Raw genomic sequence first — 17,790 nt, 5'->3', positions numbered from 1 at the left:
CATCTGGGGCAGTTATTGATGTGTGAAAATAAAATATGGGATTGAAAATGAAATAAAAATTACATGGGAAGAGCCAGGAAACTTGTAAAAAAAAAAAACTCTTGGGCGCCTTGCATGTGTGTAGCACCATATTAGGCATTTCTAAATTTTTTCTGCCAAAGAAACTTTGGTGCATAAAATATAATGTTCACTGCTATTTATTCTTGGTTTAATGCCCAATTTATTAAATATACCACTCTAACAAATGCAATTTCTCTAAACATTTGTACACCATTTAAACAGCTAGTAAGCCAAACTTGTAAATTTAATAAATCAGATCCAACCATTTAAACATTGATTAGAATCTTAGTCAAATTCTTCTAAACATTTCAATAAAATCCCATCTAATAAGCTTCAGTTCTTTAAAACCAGACAGAAATTCTCACTATGAGTCAAAATTTCTTTAAAAAAATTAAGGTTGTAACAAATATAATTAATTTAAAATAATATTTCTATATTTTGCTTCATATCTTTCTAAGATTACTTTAATAGTGTGTAATTCCTTTTAAAAATTAGAGAATTTTCTCTCAACTAGCTGAGGTTACAGGGTCTGTGTTTTTGACTATCTGAACTTTGGGGCACAAGAGTGAGCTACTCTGACCTAAATGATTCAAATTTGAACCAGTGCCGTCAGTTGGCCAATAATTTAATAATCATACTTTTCTTTTACATCAATGGAACTCTTTAAAGTCTAAGTCTTTCACATAGGTTATAATTTCCCATAGCTCAATGCTTTTCTTAAATTGATATGTGCTGACATTATTGAAAGCTTAGGTATACCATTTTAATATCTTATTATAAGCTATAGGATCATTTCGAGATTGTTATCTCCCAAGGAATAAGGAATTGAATCTATGCAGTCAAATTTCCTATTAGGACACTTGGCTAATCCTCTTTCTTGCACAAATTATTGGAGCTTCTTTTGAACTGATTATAATGCCTTACCACCTGTGTTGATTAGTTGATTCGTGTTTTTGGTATGATTTCGCTTACAATTCTCTACCTTTAATCTTCTCTACTTGGAAAATAGAGGCAAATACGAATTGACACTCTACGTTCAGTAGAAGAAACAGTCCACACACACCATTTTATTTAGCTTTTTTGTATTAATATTTTAACTATTTTGTGTACTTTACATTAACTTTTCCCTATTTGAGTACAGTCTATGAAAGCATGGACCCATGCTTTCATAGACTGGAAAGCATTGCAGGTGGATTTAGTAGTAGGTTATGTTTCAAGTATTTTGTGTGTGTGTGTATGTGTGTGTCTGTAGTTCTTACTGTAGGTGTCAATCAAAAAATTTGTTTTGAAAAATACTATCTTAGAAACTCAGAAAGCCAAAAATAAAGAGCTTGCGAGAAAATGCAGAGAGTAGCACAACAAGGTGAACAAAGGTGAACTGTTCCAGAAAAGGGTACTCAACCTGAAAACTGCAGCAGCAAAACAGCTGCTGTGTAAAAGCAAAGGTAGAGGAAATCATTTTAGAGGGAGGGACATTGGACATTGAAAAGAAGAGAATGAAGAAACAGAAGGGAAAGTCAAGAGCTGATACCATGACTTAATCAGCCATAACTGCAAGAGTTTACCTCACTCTTCACTAAGGATATTGGACAAGACCTTACTGATGCTACACTCTCATCGTCGGGTTTATGCAGACCTTGATTACTTTTTAGGTAAATATGGTGATTCTTTATCTCAAAACACAATTTTCTTAGACCCGATTAACCCTTATTTTTTTTCCATTGAAACCATTTAAGACATAAACATAGTGGTTAGCAGCATCAGCTTTGCCATCAGAGTGACAATAATCTTGAAAAAATTACTTAGTTCTATTAAGAGCAGTTTTCTCATCAGTAAAATGGGTAATGATACCTACTTCATAGGGTTTATTGAAAATCAAATGAAACAATCTATGTTAAGTCCTTAACATAATGCCTAGTAATAGTATTGGGGTTATTTTTACTATTATTATTTTTATGAATTCCAAGTTCTATGAGAGCCTCTTTAGTGCTATTTGCCTTGATGGAGGTTAATCAGTGTGGGTGAGCATCAGGGGTGATTTATGCCCCAATAGGTAAACATGGGGCAAAGAATAACAATTACAGGTGAGCATTCAACAAACAAACTAGAAAATTCCTTTTAAGCAAAATATTGAAATTCAGAGAGGAAATTAAATTGGGGATCTAGGCCATAGTCAGAGACATTGGGTGATAAAATATGTTCTTACTCTCTTTTTTTCATCTCAGAGATTTTGTGTATGTGTGTGTGTGTTGCCATGCATATGCCTAGCATTTATACTGGGATAACCTTCATTTCTGTTATTTAGCCAGAGGAACTCAATAATTACTATATTCATATAGTCAGTCATACAGACATTTATTGGACACCTACTGCATGGCAGAGTCTCCTCCATGTCCCCTGAGGAATACAATAAATAATCCTTGCATTTGAGAGAAGACAAGCCAATGACTATTAACCGTGAAAGGTAATAAGCTAGAAAGCAGAGCTATCCACAAAGTGCTGTGGGGACACTGGGGAAGAAGTGATATCTTCTGTCTGGGTGCATTAGAAAAGGCTTCACGATAAACATTTTGATTCAATCTTGAAGAAGCATTGGCAGATGGAGGGAATGTTGGTGTTTTACAGGGACCAGTCTCAATTAAATTCATCAAGCAGTTGGTTTCATGGTGACTCATCTAGCTGATAGGCAATAGAAAACGATCAAAGATTTTGAAAAGATATAGAGTATAATGAAGGCCAAAGTTTAAGAAGATTGACTCTAACTGAAATGTAAAGGGAGGCTAGGGAGGGGCAAGAGGGGATGTTGACAGTTCAGACAAGAGAACTTTGTAAAAAAGAGATAAACACCTACATAGCATAATAGCTATTGGGAAATAAAAGATGAGTGGGAGTAGTGGGGAGAAGCAATAGGAAAGAGACAAATTACCAAGTATGACAGTTGGCTAAACGTAAAGGGAACAAGGGGGAAAGGTCAGATATGACTCTTGAGATGTGGAGATTTTTACCCTAAATTATTATAGCTAATGTAGCAAACCTAGAAAAGAGAATAAGAAGTATACCCTGTTTGATGACACTCTGGACGTAAGGCACACATCTCATGTCAAAGTGCAGAGTTATATTCCTGCTTTAGAAATTCTTTGGGCTTTTAAGGAAAAAAGAAACCTAAAACTATAGGTTGCTGTGGGAGACCTTGCTAGGTGTCTATGCCCTTTTCCACTTCATTCTTACTAACAGCATACAGGGCAGTGATTGCCAAAGCAAACATTTTCATTTCATGGATTCTTTTGTATCCAGGGATGGCCATTTGACACTGTTCTGGACCATGGGATGCAAAAATGAGTCATTGGAAGATCTGGGGATAACTTTTGCCTTTCCTGATCCAGGCATCACTTTTTCCTCTCTATTGGTCCCTTCTCCCCTGGAATGTAAGTGGGAGCTTGTGGAACAAATCCCAATGGGAGATTTGAACAGACTTGAACTGTCCAGCTTACCTCTGGACATCTTGTCACTGTGGTTAGGTTCTTGTTACATGTGGTCAAAAGCAACCCCTAACTGACATATTTGTTTACAGAAACTTGAGAAATTTTATGGGTACATTATCTGACTTCAGCTGTAGCCAGATTCAGAGAAGGGAAACTTTGCACTGAGTTTATAAGACCCAACATTATGGTTTCCTTTCTTCTCCTCCCAGTTTAGCTCCCTCCTGTAACATGAGAACCCATAATCCTCTAAAAAAACAAGCCAGAAGGTAAATTTCCTCGTATATGTGTCTTATTTTCTCTTTGATCTTACATAACACCAAAACTCTACCCTGACTTTTTGACATAAGGTTAGTATTTCCGTTAGAATATTACAATTTATCTAATTTTACATATGGTCAGTGGGGAAGGCTGAGTTCTTATTAGACTGTCATAAAATAATATAGGTAGAAAGATGCAGGGAAATAGTGAAGGTATTTTCAAGTAATTAGTTGGAACTACAGACAGATCAAAAAGAAAGCCATTGTGCAAATGTCAGGCCATTCACGGTTATTTCACCTTGAGGAGATAATATCAGATCCCTGCTTTGGATATAAAGGAAGTTTTGAAAGTTTTTCTGCATCTCCCAAAATCTTGTCTGGAGATCATTCCTGATCTATGAAGTTTTTCTCTTGTCTGAAGAAAAAAAAAGAAAAAGAAAGATAATATTTATGTATGTTTTACACAACTATACTTATTCAAAAATAGTTCTTCAATATGATATTTACCTTTCCTACTTTTGGGGGATATACAAATAGCCTTTATGAAAATACAAGGTGGTAGATAATAGATTTTGTTTTTTATTATCTTACTTGGAGAAATAGTCACCTACTTCATTCTGTTTTCCCTATTAAAAATATATAGATATATTTAAGTGTATATATAAAATTGTGAAATCCATTAATTTGAGGTTGTTTTTTTGGCTGTAAATCCAAAATCTCATTTCAACCTTATGTCCCTCAAATAAAACCTCTCCATTTCCTAAATACCTTCCAAACTAATCTTATTCTTCGCTCTGTCCAGAGTCCAAGTGCTACAGGTTCCTCTATCAGCAGAAGAACTAACTTAGTAATTCACTATCTTCCAAGGCATCATCTCAAGAGTATCTCTATCCATCATTTTTCCTTCTCTATCCATCATTTTTCCTTCCTCCCTATGCTTCTAGGAACACTTATTCTGTAATTTCTATACACCAATCATGTTACAACATCCAGGAGCATGGAGAGAAAAGGGATGGAGAGGAAGGAAGAAACACCATGCCCAAGCTCCAAGACATACTTTCTACCCTCAAGCAGCTCGCAGTCTGTTGGGGAAGTGATGGTAAAACAGCTCCATAGCTATGGGATGTATCGGAGTATGCACAGGATACTTTGAGAGCAGAAAAGAAAGGAGTGGCTAATTTTGAGAGCATCAGCCATAAATTCTGAGAAAAATCACCTGACTCTTGAGAAGTAGGGGTGCTTCCAGTAGATTAGGAAAAGGAAGGAAAGTTATGCCAGGCACGTGCAAAGAATTCAAAGTGGGAGAGACTTCAGTGGGTTAAAGGAACTTCAATTAACATGAGGAGTTACAGATTCAAATCCGATGATGAAGGGCCTTGTTTCCATTCACCAGTGCAGGATAGTGGTCTCCAAATCTATGGAGCTTTAAAAGTATAGATGTGTGCGTGTGTATACCTATGTGTGCATATGTGTGTGTGTATATACGTGTGTATCAGATATTCTGACTCAGTGTGTTGTCATACCCTAAAATCTATCCATTTTAACAACTCCACAGTGATTCTAATGATTCATCAGGTGTGGATATCACTGCCCTAGATGATGAGGGGCCCCTGAAAGATTGCAAGGCAGAGGATGACGCGATCAGATTTACATTTCAGGAAGTTCAGTCTGGCGGCCTTATGAAAGGTAAAGTGGGGGCAGCTGAGACTAAAGGCTGGGAGCCCAGCTGATGCAGTTGAAAACAATGATTTAAAAGCAATAGAGCAGAGCTGGAGAGAAGGTCCACTTCAAAGACACTTAGGAGACAGTCAATACAGGAGCAAATTAGTAGTTTTTTGGGGAAGAAGATGAGTTTTAGACACACTGGTTTTGAATGGCCTTGGAATAGAACTTGGAAATATAGGTGTTCACACTTCAAAAGAAAGTTCACGATGAGGAACCTGAAGAAACTGGATTTTGTGCAGCTGGGTGGTAAAGGTACTACTCTGTACTCTTTAAATTGTGTTACTTAGACAACTTACTGAAATCATAAGACAGATCTTACTTTCTATTTTAAGTGTAAAATCTTACTTAAAATGTTAAATATAATCTGAAGTTGGTAGGATATGCAAGGGTTAATTGATTAAGGAAATTAGATTGACAGATTACGTGTTACCCTAACCCACCAGATTCATTTGAATAAAGTATCATTTCAGGGTTGCCTTTTTAGCACCAAAACAGAATTCTAACCAAAATGACCAGTTTCTATTAGTCCTACATGATCCCAAGAACTATTCTCTAATGTCTTTACTTCTCTCAAAACCATCTCTTCCACTTGTCCTTCAAAAACACAACTGTGGTTACAACTAGATGGAGTTGATGATTCTGAAATTTCGAATTTCATTTATCCACTTAGTTCTTTCACACACAGTGAGCCACAGGAAGTGTCATGACAGATGGTAATACAGTAAGTCCCCTGCACACAAACCTTCAAGTTACAAACTTTCAAAGATGCAAAAGTGCACTGTTAGCTTTTGAGGCACAGGACCCAAACGTAGAACGGTCCATGAAGGCTTCGGCAGCCGTTCAGAATGCAATCCAGTGCTACTGTGTCATCTGTGATGAGAAAAAAAGAGCCACTACCCAGACATCAATGGATCGTTTTTTCAAGAGGGTAGATAGAATTGAATCCAGTGAGGAACCAGACCCTGTGCCATCAGCGTTAGGCGTGAGTGAAAGTGCAGCCTGCCCTCCGTCTCCTGTTGCTGACGATCCTTCAGCTCTACCATCTCCCACCTCCTCTCCCTCCTCCAGTCAGTAACTCTTCTTGCCTGTTCACTCGATGCCAGCCCCTGTATGCCAGCTGTTGGACTGTACTGCTGTACTTTTCAAGGTACTGTACTGTAAGATTAAAAATGTTTTATTTTTTGTGTCTGTTTTTTATGTATTATTTGTGTGAAAAGTATTATAAACCTATTACAGTACAGTCTTATATAGCCGATTGTGTTAGTTGGGTACCTAGGCTAACTTTGCTGGACTTAGGAACAAAATTGGACTTAACGAACGTGTTCCCAGAATGGAACTCGTTCGTATGTATGTAGGGGAATTACTATATATCCATCCATGTTACAAATTCCTTCTAGTCTTGTTCAAAGTCAGAGTATAAAACTAAATGCATAAAATCATTTTTTAACTCCTTCAATAAAGTGTCCCTAAACAAGGAAATAGCTCATTATATAGACTATCTTAGTAAGAGGAACTGCTAGTAAAAGCGAGATCCCACCCAGGTTTTAAATGGAGACGAAATAACCCTTTCAAATGGTCGACAGCCCTCTTCAGCCAACATTTCTCCTTTCAAACCTAAATCCTTTGTGTTTCACTTTCAGCCTTTTCCCTTCTTTTCTGCCTTTAGTAGTGATAGATAAAAATGCTTATCAACTGTTCTCTAATAAGAAACTTAAAATACTCATAGATCATCTTGAAATCGTTTCTCATCCAAAATAATCCCCAATCTTTTGATCTCCTCTCAAAGGTCTTATTTTCCAAAACTTGGATAATCTTGGTGGCTTTCCTCTGAACATCTTTGATGCTTTCACATATAATTTTGGTTGTGGAGCTCAGAAGTGGGTACAGTATTCATCCTGGTGTGAAATGTGTTAAGAACCATAGCTAACGAGCACTGTATCTTATATTGCTGCTTTATGTATGATATCAATAAAGTTCTTTTTTTCTAATAAAAATTCAGCTTCACTAATTCATGGCCAAGTTGCACCAGAGCTAATGGTTTCATGTTGCTGGGGGATGCCCATGATGTTTGTATAATCTGATTTTCTCTGCCACAAATGAACACGTGTGTCCATATCTGTCATATTGCAATTTGATCCAGCAAAATGGTATGTCTTCTATTTATATTAAGATTCTTTAGAATTCTTAGTATTTCCCCAAAATGGCTAAATATCATTACCTTTCCCAAGCATGTTTTGCGAGGTCTCTCTTTGTCAGCCAGTTGTATATATTCAACACGGAGCCTGCAGCTGACTCTTGTGAAAACCACTTGTTCATTGATGATCACTCTTTAGGTAAAATTTTCAGTTTTGTGTCCACTTGGAGGCCTATAAGTGCCACCCTGGTAGGAGAAGGGGTGGTTTGGCAAAACTGGGAGGTAGGCTAGGGACTAATACAAAGAGTTATTATTTAAGGCAATGGGGAGACCAAAACAAAAGGCATCCCACAAAAAATTTAGACTTACCATTATGAAATGATCTGGTAGGGTTTAGAGATATGACAGCCTGGCTTAAAAGGCCTGGGAGGAGGGACCAAAGCTAGGTAGTACGGATAAATTTCCCAATTGATTACCTAGTATGCTATTATGAGATCAAAGGAAAGAGAAAGTTCAAGTTGAGAATGGCTATCATTTCCCGTTGATCCTACCAAGTCGAGCACTATCTCTGAAACCAAAGAAAAACGGCGTTGTTTAGAGAATTAAAGATGCAAAACTCTTTTTATTACCCTGAAATTCTATTTCCTGGATTAAAAATCAGAGCTTCCATATTCTTTGATAGGAGAAGGTTATTTTCTGGCTCTGTAGAAAGCCATCCCTATCCCTGCTACGCACAATACATAAGGGAACATTTAGCCTCGTATTTCATATGCCATCCCTTACCATATAAAGCCCCCTAGAATACATAATAAAAAGATAAATGAAAAGCACATTAGAAACGCACCTAGTGGTGGGAATCCGGCCAATGTTGATTGCAGATGTTTTGTTTGAAACAGTGGCTATATTGAGGGGGGGAGACATGCTCTTTATATAAAAGCTAGTCTTGCCAGAGAATTCTGGGAGGAAAGAAGATGCTCTAACGAATACCACCTTCATCTCAAATATGCATATCAAATGTATACATTTCACTTTATTTTCTTCTAGGTTACCCTAGGTATTACATATAGGTCATGTTTTTTTAATCATTTGTAGTGATTCTTTCAGAGTATTTCATCAATACTTCTTCATTACATGAAGTTAACAACCTAAGGATGCACTCAGTTTGAGCTGACGCACCACCGCATTAAAGTAAAAGTTAAAATTCCATCGTTTCCAACCCCCCAAATAGCAACCATGGCTTCCTGTAGTCCAGACTCATCTTCCACTTTTCTGTATGCCCTGTGCTCCAGCCACACTGAACTTTTCACTCTTCCCTAAATAAGTGTGTTCTATGAGGCCTCCTTTTTCTGTCTAGGCTGAATCCTCTGCCTGGCAAACACCTACTCTCCTGCCAAGTGCCTGCTCTAAAGATATCACTTGTGGCGAAGCTTCTCTCATCTCGAAGACTGAGTTAGACACGGCTTCATCAGCCTCCCTCACTCTGGCACTCACAGCACTGTGTTCTAATTGGTGGCAAATGTGTTTTGCATCCTCCTCTAGACCATGAGCAACTCAAGAGTTCTCCAGGGTGAATAACAATATCTGGCATAGAGTAGGGGCTTAATAAAGATTTGACAGACTAATCCATCAGTTGGACAATGAGATTTACCATTCAGGAATGTTTACATAATCCCGGAATCTCCAGATCAGTAATTCATGGCTAAATTATTCAATAATGTGCCAAAGAGGGTGATGAACTAGGGAAAAAATTTAGGAACAAATTAACCTGGAATAAAGCAAGGCTCAGTAAATGAAGTATGGCTCATGGAAAAGCAGATGTGTGTGTTTCCAGGGGGGCCCATAGAGATAAATGGGGGGGGCTGAGCCTCCCAGCTTCTCGGTCTAAATGATATGGCCACTGGCGATGCTGATTCCACAAATCAAGGGTGTGCAGCCCTGCTTTCACACCCAGAAGCTACGATGAATCACGCACACCCTCACCTTTCACGCTTTCCTTGACAAGTGAATGTTATAGTGGAGTGCCAGATTAGCCCTGATTCCAGTAAAACAGGCAAAAATTAGAGTCCTCTTTCAGATGCCAGCTCTTTAAAGCAAAACAAAATGAAAGAAAACCAGAAAATCAGGCTTGTTTTCTTTAAATACAAGTTCATAAAAGACAACCGGCTCAGTTCACCAGCTTTGTTTTAAAGTGGCAGCAAGAAGAAGGAGGGGCTGTGGCAGTTCAAGGTCCCAAGCTACGGTAACATGTCTTCTTGAGCTTCACCTGAGATTCAACAAGAAGACATTTTTTTAAAAAATATTTATTTATTTATTTTATTTGGCTGTGCCAGGTCTTAGGTGCGACATGCGGGATTTTTAGTTGCTGCAGCACGTGGGATTTTTAGTTGTGGCCTGAGGGATCTAGTTCCCTGACCAGGTATCGAGCCGGGACCCCCTGCACTGGGAGCGTGGAGTCTTAACTGCTGGACCACCAGAGAAGTCCCAAGAAGACATTTCTGATTAATATTATTAATAATCTCTCTTGGGATTTGTGGGAGGTCTTAGGTGAGCCACACAAAATTTCATGCATGGGGTACCAAAGTGACTCCAAATATTAAGACAAAACAGATGTGGTTTAGGTCTTTCAGTATTGTTTTGTCTACAGAACATAAAACAAAATGAACAATGCATTACGTGAAACAGCAGACTCGTCAAAATGCTCAGGTAATATGCTATGGAGAGGTGAAAAAAAACCCCGCATTTATCTAATCCACCCTCCGGAAATGGCAGAATTCCAGGTTGTTTAGAATAAGAACCTCTGATAGAGATGAACATTTGTGGACCCCGGAACACTCCAACTCAGTGTAGTTAGAATAGCTATTGTCCCCGATGAGAAAATCAGCTGTTTATGCTTCTGGTTTATAGCTCCAAGTTCCCTTTTTTCCTCTGTTGAAAAAATCTCACACGTTAATAAACATAAATGAAAAATATTTCTGGTCTAAAATTAAACCCTATTGCTTTGATGGATCATTAAACCCCACTTACAGATTCTTTCCTCCAATCTGAAGTTTTTGTGGCAAGAATGTTAATTTTTTAACTCCCAGCAACCATTTCAGCTCAAATTCTTTGACAGAGACGACCAGGGACATAGAGGGAATGAAACACTTAGCAGGGCCGGCCTTCGTGCTTTTTATGCCCCAAGTAAGGAAACAAGAACAAGATTATAGTGGCCCTGAACGGAATCAGAAATGGGAGAGAGGTTTTCTCCCCCGACAAGAGGCTTCTTGAAGAAAAACAACGTTAAGATGCAATCTGTATCGGGGAAGCCCCTCAACGCCGGCTCCAAGTTCCTGTGATATTGCAATCCATCCAGAGCATCGACACCTGAAGACAGTGCCCCCAAACTTCTGTTTTCTCCTGGACTTGAGTACATGCCTGGTTTTGAATTCAGGAAGCTGGAGGCACCCTAGACTCACTGACAGACGCATAGGAGATGCCAAGGGCTGCTTTCAATTTGAGCCTGAAGTTTTACATTTTAAGAAGACAAATGAACAGCATTACCTGTTTACTTCAATATTGACAGAGGAAAAGCCCGTGTCCCCCTTGCACCTGTTAATACTTGCACCTTCTACTCATGTGACCGAGGCAGCTGCTCATTTCAATTAGCCCAGGGCCAGTCTTGGCATTTACCCACAGACACAATACCGCACAAAGAAGTACCTCTGTGCCTCCGTGCTGGCGGGGCTCCAAGTCACACTCAGCTTTCAAAAAAAGGTGAAAGTAAAGAAAAACATTGATGTTAAGAATTCTCCTTATTTGAGGGACAAAAGAGGAGTATGAGATTAAGAGATGCAAAGTACTGTACATAAAATAGATAAGCAACAAGGATTTACTCTATAGCACAGGGAACGAGATTCCATATCTTGTAATAACCTATAATGGAATACAATCTGAAGAAAAATAACTGAATCACTTCGCTGTACATCCAAAACTAACACAATATTGTAAATCAGGTATACTTCAATTAAACAAAGATATTTCTTGATTTAAAAAAATTGAAAAAGAATTCTCCTTATTTGTCTAATAATAATTTTTAAAAATATATCTAAATAAGAAGTAATTGCCCAGCCTGTATCTCTTGCCTTCAGTGTTGTTTGTTTTCAAAATTAGGTCCTCTGGTTAGAAGGAATTACAGACTCTCGCTTCCAGCTCATGTCTACCATCATTTGGGGGAGGGGCCTGGGAGCATGGAGACAAGCTCTGCGTATATTCAGTGATAAAAACATCAATGGCAGCTTCCTCCCTGAATTGCTGCTGAAAGCCCTACCATTCTTTGTCTCTCTTTCCCAAGCACCACCAGACATTACTTTTTCATGTGAATTATATTGAATGTGCCCGTATATGACATCCCTAAGAGATGCACAGAGACATTTCTTTATTCACTTCCCAAGTCTTCACTGCTGCTAGCACAGGAAATTTATCACCTCCTGGGCAAAGACCACGCTCTTACTTTTAGTGAAGCTCTAATCTTGCTGTGAGACACTTAATATATGCCTGGTGCTGGAAAAGTTCCTTCATTCAGATAATGAGGGGTGGGTACCTTCAAAACTACCTGTCTGTTCTATTACACATGGATGGAGAAATAGCCTGCTCTGGCCCATAGTGGTGAGTTACTTCCTTTTGCTTCATGATAGAAAATGAGCCAGCTGACTGGGTCTGTCTTGTGTCTACGCAACCATCTGGAGCACCATGTCAAGGGGTAAGCAGACATGTTTCCCGGGCCTTCACTGCCTCCATAAACTGGCCTCAGTGGGGAACTTCTCTCTCATTTGCCAGGAGGTGCATCTGTAGACAATCTCGTTTTTCAGTCTGAGTGTTTACACATTTAGTAAGAGGGCAGGTTCTATAAAACTCCTATATCTGTATATATTTGTTTTGCTGTCAAGTTCCCTGTAGTTTTTGTTTGTTCAGGGGCTGAGTTTGTAGCAGGTGTTTGGAACAATTAACGGAAGCAGGGATACCAGTAGTGGGCAAAGGGTGGAAGACTATGAAACCAAAGCTTGACATTTTAAAAAACAAAGACACTTAAAAAATACACTTAAGAACTGCAGACTAGAACACACCAATAGTGTCATTTAATCTCTTATAATTAAACTATGAATACACGCCTTGGCCATAAAATATTGGACTAAGTATAAAAATGTCACGTTTGTGAATATATTTTATATGATTTCTTTTTAATACTAAAACCATATTCGATAGGACTTGTAAAGCTTGAAGAGTGAGACATATATCAGATCTGTCTATGCAAATGACAGAATCAGTCCATTCTATTTGCTCCAGGTCGGGAAAATGCACATACAGAGAGAACAACCAGGAATGCTCTGAGCATTTTTGCTATTTGCAGAAACTTATAATCAGATGGAGGGAGGCTTTTTGCTTCTGTGTGGGTGACTAAGATAGTTAATTGGAGCTATGCCAAAGAGTCTTTTTCATATCAAAGCAGTTTGGGGAAAATTATATTTATTTGGATGGTTTCACACTTTGAGTTTTGATTTCATTAAAATCAGCATGAATTTACAATTATAGATTTCCAACTTATTCCATAAGCATAAATGCCAACTCATTTATGTTCTAACAAATAACACAGGCCCAACATTTTGCCTAGAGAAGAATAACTGGTCTCAATCCTCTGTTTTTCATGATTTTAACAAAAGAAGTTTGAGCAGTTCTTTCTACTCATATTCATTGACCCACTAGGTGCTGGTGTTATATGCATGGGGGAGATTTGGCCCCTGTCTGTAGAAGTTCCCTCTTTATTTGTGAAGACAGGTATATTAAAATTTATAAAAGACCGTATAATCCTTCACAGAATTGTGTCAACCGGTTACTCCCAGAAGAAGGAGTAGTACTTAATTCTGCTACTACAGTCATAGACAGTCTTTCTGAAAAGTTAACATTTTAACTAAGCCTCCGAGTATAATTAGAAAGAAGGTACTACATCAAAACATTTTCTCTGGGTACTTGAATTAGCAGAATATCACTGGGTTGCTAGATAAGGAGACCAGTGGGCTATTAAGAATATTGAGTAATCTTTTCTTTTTTTTTTTCTTTTGCACTATGCGGGCCTCTCACTGTTGTGGCCTCTCCCGTTGGGAAGCACAGGCTCTGGACGTGCAGGCCCAGCGGCCATGGCTCACGGGCCCAGCCGCTCCACGGCATGTGGGACCCTCCCGGACCGGGGCACAAACCCGTGTCCCCTGCTTCGGCAGGCGGACTCTCAACCACTGCGCCACCAGGGAAGCCCTTGAGTAATCTTTACAGTGAAAGAAGTCAGCCTTGCCACAGTGGTGTGGATGCCTTAGGAAAGATGAAAGTCAATGTCCAAGAATTGGTGGGCAGGAGAGAGAAAGAGAATGAGACACTATGAAAGAAACTGTATATAAAGTAGCACTAAAGGGGAAAAGAACCAAAGAAAAGCAGAAAATGTCCCCAAATTGGTGGTCATATGTAGAACAAAAGAGGTTAGGTGGATTAATAAACGGTGTGGGATTCAGGTCAATTTAGGTCCCTTCTCTCCCTGAATCATTAAGGCTAAGAGCTCTCACTGACTTTCATCTTCCAATAAAGTCTAATTATCCATAAGGACCTAGCCAAGTAGTTGATTATTTTTCAGATTGGTCCAGTGTCAGATAGATATTAAATCAAAATGGCATTCACCCTCCTACCCAGGCTTACCCCTTTCTCCAAGCTACATTAACTCTTCTTGGGGGCCCCACATTCCTATTCTTCATGGCAAACTACCCAAACTACATTTTTCATTCAAGCATAGATGTCTTTCTAGACCAAGTGATGAATAGATTCACATAACAGACCTTACTAAGTATTGTTGACCTTGAGTGTATTGTTAGCACTAAAATGCATATTCTCTCCTATCCTTTTTCCTAGTGTGTCTTGCATTAGGCTTTCCCACTTATCAAAGACAAAATGATTGTAAAGTAAAATTCATCATCTGTGGCTATTAAGCCATCATAAATTGATAGTATTTCCAAGGGAACAGGCAGATGGCTAGCTGTCTAGGTATATGACATTAGGGAGGAGAAAACAACGTTTCATAAATACTAGATATTTTTCTTTCTTGTATGATAACCTTCTTAAGAGTATATGTCTTATCTTTAGTTTATTTGGACTGTCTGTTGTTATCTTTATTCCCAATATCTTTAAACTCTGTAAATCAACTCTCTCTATATAAATTCTCTTCCAAAACTCCTCCCCATAAAACTGTATCTTGAGTTATATTTAGCACATGGTGATATATATGTGGTTGACTATGTAGGCACTGAACACGGCAGTGCAGCCAGTGAGAATTTATGGGTTAGCCCACAGAAGAAAAAAGGTGAACATTGCTTTGTAGGGAGAAAACAAACCAAAATGTTCTGTAATTAATTATACTGTTAATTCACAACTTGGCTAGGTCTATAGTACCTGCCCATTCTAAAGGAAGCAGCTCAATCAACCCTTCTTCACAGAGCACAGGAATAAGATTCAAAAGACCTGAATTTGAGTTTATCTCATATATTTCCTGGCTCTACAAATTTAAATAACATAATCTCCTTGAGCCTTACATTCCTTTTTAATAAACTGGGGATAATAGCACCTTTCCTGCCTGCCTCGTGTACTGTTTGGAAAAATCAAATAAGGTGATGTATGTGCTAGGTTATTGTGCTGGGCCAGACCACAGAAGCTGGTTCAGTTTCCAGGATTAGTGAGAAGGACCACAATGAAGACGCCGTGCAAGGTATACAGGCAAGATGAAGGAGAGATAAAGATGGGATGGGATGCACCACCCTGATGACTTCTTATTCCCACTGAATGTATACCTGAAGTTTGATGGTCTTAGCCATCCAATAAAGTATTCACCAAGTCAGAAGATTCCAGAATTCATTGCATTTTAAGTCACTGATGGCTGGTGGAGCAGTGATTAGAATAGGTTACATGCGGCCAAATTACCCAAATTTAACATCTTGGTTCATAATCTCTTTCTGCCCCATTGTTATGTAACCTACTATTTCCATGTTCAATTTCTTAGACTTATTCAAAATTTTCATGCAATGAACCTGACCGTGGCCTATCACAGTTCCAAAATTTTTGTAAAATATGATGTTAATGCAAGACAAGAGGCTATTAGGTTCATATGGTTTGGTCTTACAAAATACAATTGCCTCTAACTTATTAAAGAGCTAATTATGATGTTGTGGATTATCCAGGACTTTAGAATTTATTCTTTTTCCTCTTTTGAAAAATTCGTTATTATTTAATATATACAAAGAGACTAGATAGATAATAGTGGGCATAATTTACACAGAAGGGCTGAAACAAATAACACCATCATTACACCAGGCACATAAAAATGGGCCTGGAGAGATATTTTTCCTGATGTGCAATGAACTCAAAATGAAGTACTGCCATTCTCAGTTCTATCCTAGAGCTAGATAGCCTCACAGCCCAGGAAGTTCTCTCCTTGAGATGGATGTAGATGAGGATGGATGCAGCAATAGTTTATCACAGATCATGACTCAGCCCTTTTAGAACCTGAGTCCCTGTTCACAATAGAGGTGGGAGTTTTTAGAGCAGGAATAAAACATGGTTTCAACACACCAACCGCGACAGCCATGTCAGACCTAGGCTTAGAGCCTTCAGGACTCACTTGTTCTACATTCTGGTATTTAAAACAGGGTTTCTCCCTTCCTAGCTCACCTTTCACAAGGCTTTTTTTTTTTTTTTTTTGGCTGGGATCTTAGTTCCCCAACCAGGGATGGAACCCCGGCCCCAGCAGTGCAAGTGCCAAGTCCTAACCACCAGGGAATTCCCCCAAAAGTCTCTTTATTTTGTTATTTTTTAAATATTTATTTACTTGTTTGTTTGGTTGTGCCGGGTCTTAGTTGTGGCAGGCGGGCTCCTCACTTGTGGCATGCACGTGGGATCCAGTTCCCTGACCTGGGATCGAACCCGGGCCCCTTGCATTGGGAGCATGGAGTCTTATCCACTGTGCCACCAGGGAAGTCCCCCTCACAAGTCTCTTTAAACCAATGTTCAGATTTATCTCTCATTGACTTTTGTCCTAAGTTGCTATTATAACTGGTTGTTGTTATAACTCCTTTACTTAATTTATGGTAAATAAAATATGGTAAATAGAGTAAAAATATGTTTATGGCCAGGCCTTTCTAATGAAAATAAAATCATGTTTGTAACTTTTTTTTTTTAAGGAACAGACTGCCCTTAAATATAATAGTGTTTATTTATTTTTTACTTGTTGACAGTTTGCTTTATTTATTTATTTATGGCTGTGTTGGGTTTTCGTTTCTGTGCGAGGGATTTCTCTGGTTGTGGCAAGCGGGGGCCACTCTTCATCGCAGTGCGCGGGCCTCTCACTATCGCGGCCTCTCTTGTTGCGGAGCACAGGCTCCAGACGCGCAGGCTCAGTAGTTGTGGCTCACGGGCCCAGTTGCTCCGCGGCGTGTGGGATCTTCCCAGACCAGGGCTCGAACCCGTGTCCCCTGCATTGGCAGGCAGATTCTCAACCACTGCACCACCAGGGAAGCCCCATGTTTGTAACTTTTAAACAGAAAAACATACTCAGTATCACAACCTTAACATGATTATTGTGAGTTTCCTTTTTTTCCAAAGAAGATAATCTAAACGACATTCTGTAGGAAAGTTCTCATGCACACTCTAGTTTCTTTCAGTGAGATGATGAGGTAATCACAAACAAAAGTTTACACTATCTCCTGAGCAACATACCACACTAGGAGACTGGATGACAGAGTAAAAAGAATATTCCAGTGGAGTGAGGAGATCCTTGTTTTAACCTGAGGCTTGGCCATGTAGCTTTGTGTAAATCACTTTGCTTTTGGGCAAAGTGATTTCTCACTTATAGAATGGGTTCCATCATCCTTAAGGTCCCTCCCTGATAAAGTCCCTCATCTACAAAATGACTATAATAACAGTAGCCACCCCCAGGGTTGCAGTGAGGATTAGATGATATTCAGCACAGAGTTTGTTTTAAGGACATTAACAGAAGTTCAATAAATTAAATATTTCCATGCTAATTTTATTATTAATATTTATCCTAGTTATTTATTGTCGGGACTAT

Source organism: Grampus griseus, assembly GCF_964374135.1.
Source record: "Grampus griseus genome assembly, chromosome: 11".
NCBI classification, from domain to species: domain Eukaryota; kingdom Metazoa; phylum Chordata; class Mammalia; order Artiodactyla; family Delphinidae; genus Grampus; species Grampus griseus.
This window is presented reverse-complemented; position numbering follows the sequence as displayed.